The sequence below is a fragment of the Trachurus japonicus genome, chromosome 16 (genome assembly GCF_045865225.1).
Source record: "Trachurus japonicus isolate A0001 chromosome 16, Traja_1.0".
Taxonomy (NCBI): domain Eukaryota; kingdom Metazoa; phylum Chordata; class Actinopteri; order Carangiformes; family Carangidae; genus Trachurus; species Trachurus japonicus.
Genome location: NC_140922.1, coordinates 4,123,460 through 4,132,659, shown reverse-complemented (window position 1 = coordinate 4,132,659; position 9,200 = coordinate 4,123,460).

Here is a 9,200-nt window from a genome sequence, read left to right as displayed (position 1 = left end):
CAGAAGATAAGTGGATAGCTCCTCTAATGATAAATGGGACTGTAGTCACCATGAGATTGGACACTGGTGCGAAAGCAAATCTCATAAGCATGTGTGATGTGAAGGCAATGAAAAATAAGCCACAAATAAAAAGAAAAGAATCTGGACTGAAAGACTACAATGGGCGGCCAATCAAATGTTTGGGCACATGCAGGTTGAATGTCACAGTTAAAGGAAAAGTGCACCACCTATCCTTCTTTGTTGTGAATGAGGAACGGGAATCACTTCTTGGTGACAGAGCCTGTGAAGAACTGGGGCTTGTGGAAAGAGTGTATGTCCTTGCTGATGCCCTATCCAGAGCAACTACAGGCGACAGTGTGAGTGCAACAGACGAAGACATACAGTGTCACGTGAACATGGTGTCGGCTACACTGCCTGTGTCTGACACAAAGTCAAGACAAATAGCAGAGGCTACAGCAAAGGATGCTGAGCTACAGCATGTCATGAAGAACATGGATGAGGGATGGCCAGCTGGTTCATGTCCACAATTTTACCATGTCAGAGGTGAGCTTAGTACTGTGGATGGTCTGCTGTTGAAAAAGGGCAGGATTGTTATTCCACGGGATTTGAGAATGGACATGTTGCACAGGATACATGAAGGCCATCTCGGCATCGAAAAGTGCAAAAGGAGGGCGAGAGACACGGTTTTCTGGCCCGGACTGAACAAAGACATTGAAACACTTATAAGTAAATGTGAAACATGCCAGAAACACAGGAACAAGCAGAGCAACGAGCCTATGGTGGTAGCTGAGGTGCCAACAGCACCATGGCACAAAGTAGGAATGGACTTGTTTCATCTCAGAGGTAAAGACTATTTAGTGGTAATGGATTACTACTCAAACTTCCCTGAGATGGCGCTGCTAACAAGCTCAACATCAACTTGTGTCATAACACATGCTAAATCTATCTTCGCCAGGCATGGCATCCCACACACCGTGGTGAGCGACAATGGCCCCTGCTTCAGCAGCAAAGAATGGCAGAAGTTTGCAGAGCAATATGATTTCAAGCATGTGACGTCAAGCCCACACTATGCACAGTCAAACGGGCAAGCTGAAAAAGGAGTTCACATTCTCAAGCAACTCCTAAAGAAAGCAGCTGACAGTGACTCGGATCCGTATCTGGCTTTATTGAGCTACAGAGCATCACCTCTTCAGTGTGGCCTATCACCAGCTGAACTGCTGATGAAGAGGAAGCTACGAACAACATTGCCGAGTCATCACAACGACAAATTAAAGCAAAAGAATCACTCAAAGATTGAACATAAGCTACGACAACAGAAAATGATGCAAAAGTCATTCTATGACAGAACAACCAAGCATCTCCCTCCACTGTCTACCAACAACACAGTCAGGATTGAGGATGCTGATGGATGGAGTACAAAAGCAACTGTCCTGCAAGAAGTTGCTCCACGATCGTACACGGTGAAAACTGATGATGGACAAGTCCTCAGACGCAATCGTCGCAGTCTATTAAAGACTCCTCAAGGGACTGTTGGTGAGCTCAGTGTAACCTGTGGTGAATCTCAGGTAACTCCCACACCTGCTATGGACTGTAACACTGACTCTCACACACCTACTCCAAGCGAACCTGAGTTAAGAAGGTCCACAAGAGAAATCAGAAAGCCTGATAGACTGAACTTATAAACAAAGAAAATTCAATATGCATGTTAAAGATGTTGAACAAAATGTATATTGATTGATGTTGTGAATGTGTTCTAAATGGTCTAGTGTTGGCTTAGAGATGAGTTATGCAATCTGATATAAACTGTTTATACTGCTTATGTGTTGCAGGGTTATGCTGAATGTGAAATGGTTGAAATAACTGACACAGCTAATGTGATGATTCATGTTAATGCATTTTACCTTAGAAAAAGGGGGATGTTATGATTGGATGTTATTACATGTTTGACCGCTAGGCGGCAGTACTGGTTAGTAGTCAGCTTACCGTACCATATAACAGGGTAGAGCCAGACTGCATGAAGCCACATATATGTGGTTGAGAACGTGAGACATTAAACTAAGTTACTTGCTATCAACACGGCCTCATCCTTGGAACACGAACATGACAGGTTGATAACAGGTAGAGTAACATCAAATTGATCACAGTAGCTCAGTGTGTATGGTGTAAGCTTGGCAACACAAGGGTTGTGGGATCACATCTCGCTTCAATAACCTTGTTGGTGCATTTTCCAACCGATCTGTCTCTTTGTCTTTCTCTCTCGGTTTATGTTACTGCAACATGTTTCTTGTAAAATGTTCACAATACTTCCAGCTAGCATTCAAACAGCTTTGATTTATGACAGTATAGAACTGATGTGATTCTTGGCTCTCGGTGGCCTAGTGGCAGCGTAAAGGTTTACTGATCATGAGATCATGTGTTAGATTCCTGCCTCGGACATGACACATCATTGCTTGATTTTCAAATATTCAGCTGTCATTGGACAGTATGTGATGGTGGCGTTACAGCATGTATCTAAATTTCTAAACTTTGAAAATAAATTGCAACTTTCACTTTCAAATTGCCCAATTTTGTCTATAAAAAAAAATTGCCCGGCCCCGACCATTGCTGCACAGCAGCTATAATTGTTCTTGTCCTTCCTTCTTTTGTTCCTTCCTTCTATTGTTTCTTTGAACAATAGGTCACTGATTGGTAGATAAAACGTATGCACTTCCTAAACAAATTTCCAAATGAACACAGAGATAGCAGTAAAGTATGGAGTATTAATATTGCTGATACGTTTTCAAGTAGGACTTGGTGGCCCAGTGTGATAAGATAAACTGTGAGAGTGCACGTACGGGTAAAAACACAAGAGATTCCTGTAGTTTTCAAGATGAACACGTTTCCCCATTTTGTTTAAGTTGTTTTTTAACAAATTAAAAGCAGACAAAATGTGCCAGATGATGATGACTGATGACAAATGAACAAAAACAAGAGGCAGTGAAAATATGTTGGCATATGAGATGTGGACAAATTAATAGCTAGCCTACTCAATTACTGCAGTTAAGGACAGAAGATCAAAGTGTTTATTAACCAAACAAAATAGGTTAAAGTGTACAACTACAAACTAAAGAAAAGTAATCCGGAAAATAACGTCTACAGCGGTCAACAAAAAGTAGGCCTACGTCAACCCACCCCCACCCTCCATACAAATGAACGGGAGTACAAGTTTTATTTCGTGATCCGTTTGAATTCTGCCATGAGAAAAAAATATGTCCTCTACCTGTTTAAAACATCACGTTTCATGAAGAGAAATCAGCAGTTTGTTGTAAACCTATTGTAAAATAAAATTCCGAAGAATCTGTAACCAGAAAGACTACAGGTCGCGTAGGTGATGTCACACACGAAATGCCGCCCTTTCCCGTGTCAGTTGGTGGCGTATTTTTTTAGTCCGTAGAGCGTCGTCACACAAAATACATTCTTCTGTTGCTGTTTTATGATAAACTGCTGATTTCTCGGCATGAAACGCAATGTTTTAAACAGGTAGAGGACTTTTTTTTTTTTCATGGCACAATTCAAACAGATCACAAAATAAAACTTGGACTCCCGTACATTTGTATGGAGACTTTTTTTCAAATTGAGGACCCATGGCGCCTTTACTTCCTGCTTCCGCTTCGGCACTCTATACTATTTTGTATTTCCACATTTATGCTTAAAATAAAAATATCAATTTAAATAGCTTGTATGCATGATTATCATGCAATTAACAGACATAGTTGATATAACAAAGTGTGTTTATAAATGACTAAGCACATCCCCAGGAGAGGCAGCAGCAGCAGTAGGGCTGAACTGGGTTTCATTGTTCTGGTTCAGTCTGATGAGAGAGAAGAATGACACTAAAAGGATGTAATGAAATAGATACCCAACCCTCAACAAACTGAGATACTATAAGAGAAGTGTATAAAACATGCTGCAAATAACAAACATACATAAACCCTTCAGCCAAGCACACACAAAAATTAAATAAACACCCAAACTGTATTTTTTAAAGCACAACAACCTCTTAGCTTACCTTGACTTGCAAAGTAAATTCAGTTGCAGGCGAGAAGTCACTGATGATTCTGTCTGTGCTGATTAGGGGGATATTTATACACACATTTATTGTGCTTGTCCTTCCTTCTTTTCTTCCTTCCTTCTATTGTTTCTCTGAACAATAGAGCAGGTGACTGATTGGTATAATTAATTTCCAAATAAACACGTATGCACTTCCTGAACAAATTTCTCTTGTTAGATTTTCAAGAATATAATGTAAAAACACCAACAACAAAGCGCTGGGTGGCGACACATGCCAACCATAGAAATTCAAAACATAAACATGATTTGCGGTCTGCAAAATATTTTTGGTAACACTACATAATACAGCCCGCGGCTAACTCCAGGACAACTACATTGTAGTTGCAGGACAATTACAGTGTATTTGCACACTAAGGAGGGAATAACAAATAATACTTTATAATACAGCCCGCTACCTTGTAGTTACTGGTTAACTCAAGGACAACTACATTGTAGTTGCAGGACAATTACAGTGTATTTGTACACTAAGGAGGGAATAACAAAGAATACTTTATAATACAGCCCGCTACTCTGTAGTTACTGGGTAACTCCAGGACAACTACAGTGTATTTGCACACTAAGGACAGGATAACAGTGCTCACTTACAGGGAAATTAAGATCTACTTGCATTAGAGTTTATGAATGATCGTGGATGTGGATGTGTCATGTGTTTTCTGTTTAATAAAGAATAAATAATAATAAAAAAAATTCTATCTCTGAATGATTCATTATTGTGGATGTATTAGCTACTGTATAGTTTGTGTTTTGCCCTTGGATGACAGAACTAGACTTTAATAGATGTGCATTTTAGAGCGGTAAGTTTGCTACCAGCCAGCCTGTTATTGACCAATTTCCATGCTCTATACCCATTTCTCAGTATTCCAAACCATACAATTAATTAATGAATAATAAATCTCTGGAATAGAGGTGACATTTTCCTGCTGACAATTTTAAAAAAAATGGATTGTAACAATTGTGCTCATATTGTACAGTAGACTATTTAATTTCTAATATATAGGTTAAAATCATTGGTGGGAAATGACCAGGAGTTACACTGTAAGTCCGGGCAAAGTAGCACGTAATTGTATGGGAGTTACGCTCTAAGACACAGCCTAGTTATACTGTAAAATGCAGGGACATTAGTGGCGGAGTGAGTGAGAGTTACTCTGTAATTTGGTGTAAAGTAGGACAGGAGTTACGCGCTACGATGCAGCCTAGTCACACTGTACATGCACGGGGGAAACGGGGGGAAGTGAGCCGCAGTTACTCAGTACTTGTGTGAAATAAGGGGCAACCTACGCGGAAAGAGAGCGGTAGGTACGCTCTAAGTCGCGGGCCGTATTATGCAGTGTTACCATATATTTTTTAATGCGAATATCTTGGCTGTAGGATTGTTGTTGGTGAGTTCAGTATATTATATGAACATTATTTCTGAGTCTCTGTTAGGATCAGGACGATTTTACAGCCAGTTGCTTTAGATTTCTTACATACTGTACCTTTAATGTATCAGATTTTTGTTTAGATAACTGTATTTCTGACATTTTGACAATTGCTGCCTGGGTGATGACTCCCTGAGTCTATTTGAGAAGTCACTCACCAGGACTCATTTCCAGACGATTAGCTCAGTGAGTTAGGAGCTGGTTGTTGGTGCCAGAGGTTCAAGCCCCATGATGATGACATATCCACTATCCAGATGTTGTCAACTAGTGACACAAGACAATAGTCCTGATGGTGGCCTTACAGCATGTATCTAAATTCCAAAGCTTTGAAAATAAATTCATAACAGATCATCCATTTGTGCTACGGCTTTGCAACTTTCACTTTCAAATTGCCCGGCCCCGACCATTGCTGCGCAGCAGCTATAATTCATTCTGCCATTCCCACACACATATTCTCCTTACACACACATATATATACCAATTTACTCTCACATGTATATTCACTCACACATTCATCTATTTTTCTCTCATATTTATACATTTTCACTTACACATTCATAAATTTTTATCTCGTAAATATATTTTCACTCTAATAAGTATGAATGTATGTAAGTGAAGTATACTGTAAGAAAATAATGTATGCAGAGAAGAATATATGTATGTGAGAGGAGAATGTATTGTGTGAATGAATATATGGTTGAAATGGAAGGCAGGTAATTTATGCCTACATACTCCAATACAGTAGGTAGCGCTATAAAGGATTAGTTGAAAATATATGTGTGTAAAGAGAATATGTGTGTGTGAGCGGGCCATAATGAATTATGTCTTGTATGGCCCCTTAGCCTATAAGGTATGAATATGAAGTAACAACTTATCAAACTGAACATTACCTACGTTTACAAAGTTATTTTGTCCAGACATCAATTACAATCAATCAATCAATTACAACCAAAACAAGGGAGATTGTAAATGATTTCAACAAGTATTTTGTGAATGTTGGTTATAATTTAGCCAAGGAAATTGTGAACCCAGTAGTAAAAAATGATGTAGACGAAAGCACTATTAACATAAACCCAAATACCATCTTTCTTAAAAAGATAACTGAGAGGGAACTAATTGATGTGGTAAAAACATTTAAGAATAAAAAATCTACTGACTGTATTGATGTTGATATGGCATTAGTAAAAGATATTATAGATAGTATAGCTAGACCTCTGACCCATATCTGCAACCAGTCATTCCAAACCGGTATATTTCCCAACCAAATGAAAATAGCAAAAGTCATTCCAATATACAAAAATGGAAATAAACATCAATTTGAAAATTACAGACCAATTTCTCTACTTCCACAGTTCTCAAAAATCTTAGAAAAATTATTCACCCATAGACTCGATCATTTCATAGAAGCACAAAACTTACTAAGTGAACATCAATATGGGTTCAGATCCAATCGATCCACCTCAATGGCTGTAATGGAACTTACAGAAAAAATATCATCAGCAATAGATAAAAAGGAATACACAGTAGGTGTGTTCATGGACTTACGAAAAGCATTTGACACCATCGATCATAATTTTTTAATGAGGAAGCTGGAAAGATATGGGATCAGGGGCATAGCATATACATGGCTAAAAAATTATTTAGACAATAGAAAACAATATGTGCAATTAAATAATGAAAAATCTGACTTGTTGAGGATCACATGTGGAGTCCCACAAGGTTCTGTGCTGGGTCCAAAATTATTTATTATGTACATTAATGATATTTGTAATGTGTCCAAGTTATTACATTTTGTTTTGTTCGCTGATGACACCAATTTACTTTGCTCTGGTAAAGATCTGAGGCACCTTCTGGACACAGTGGAGAGAGAACTAGGAACGATAAAAAGATGGTTTGACATTAAAGCTTCAGTTGGTAACAATTATTCAGTCATATTTGCTGGAACTGTCACTATATTCTGATGGTCAGACATTAAATGAGTAATTTAGGACAAAATCCAACTCCTCTGGCTCCACCTACAGCCTGTAATCGTATTTGCCAAAATCCACCGCGCCCGACGATTCTCCACCAGTCAGGTAGAGGGAGCAGGAGGAGCAGCCAATCGCCGCTCCTACACGTCGTGCTATGGATACGGTACATCTTCTGTGGGTGCGTTTATGGCTACTTTGTGTGTGTCTGTGTGTGTGTGGGGCGCTTGGCAGAGGCAAAGACGGTTTATAAACTCTTTGGCAGAGGTTCATAAAGGGACCTGACGGAGTATTGTCTTGAAATTTCCGACCAAGTCGCGGAGTTTACTTTCACTTTCGTCAACTTACCAACTGGAGCTTTAATAAGCTCTCACTAAACTTAAATAAAACTAAATATATAGTATTTGGATACCGAAAAAATTTAGATCAAATACAAATTATGATAAATAATATTGAAATAGAAAGAGTTAATATAAATACATTTTTAGGAGTTATTTTGGATGACAAACTAAGTTGGAAACCACATATAAATCATATAAAGAACAAAATATCAAAATCTATTGCAATATTAAATAAAACAAAATGCATCCTCAACAAATGCTCATTACATTTATTGTATCGAACATTTGTTGAGCCATACATTACTTATTGCATAGAGGTCTGGGGGCATGCGTATAAAACAATTACAAAACCAATTTTCATATTACAAAAGAGAGCAATAAGGATAATCAACAGGGCCGATTATCGAGACTCAACAAACACATTTTTCATAAACCTACAGATCTTGAAATTTAATGATCTTGTGGACTATAAAACTGCTCAAATTATGTATAAAGTAAATAATAATCTGCTTCCAGATGGTGTCCAGAGGATGTTTCAGACCCGAACCAGTAGATATGAACTAAGAGGGACTCATGTGTATACAAAAGCAAAAGTACGAACAAATGTGAAACAGAGATGTATATCAATTACAGGAGTCAATCAATGGAATAATCTAGAATTAGAAATCAAACTGTGCAACACACTTAATAGATTCAAAAAGTTATTTAAAAATAATATTATTAATAAATATAAAACTGATTTATAAATACCAGTGTGCTTATAAACTGCTGTATGTAGAATATGCGTTTTTTTTGTTTGTTTTTTGTTTGTTGTTGTTGCTCTGTAAAAAAAAAAAAAAAAAAAAAAAAAATGTTTTAAATTGAGTGAACGAAAAATGTTAATTTAAGAAGGGTAGGCAAAATAAGCTGATGCTTCAGCCTACACCTTTTCGGTCAAAGTAAATTGATTTGCTTGTTGTGTTTTTTGTTCTGATTTATTTTGTTTTGTATTTATACCTTTATATTTGTCTACTGTATTTGTTTTTATGAGACCGAAATAAACATACTAAACTAAACTAAACTAAACATCGCTGCATAAAAAGGATACACGAACAATTTCTTGAGTATGGCTACAAGTAGAGTTCAATTCTCTCTGAATAACACACACACACACACACACACACACTGACAACAGGTGTAGGCTAATTGTGTGACTAACCAAACCAAATGACAAAATTAGACTTGAAACTTGATTGTTTAGCAATGATTGACAGTATCTTTCTCACGTTTCACAAAACTAACACAACATAGACAACCTTAAGTAAAGTTACAAAATGTTATACTAGGCTAGTTATATTTGACAAAAACATCAGCTAGAATTTTGT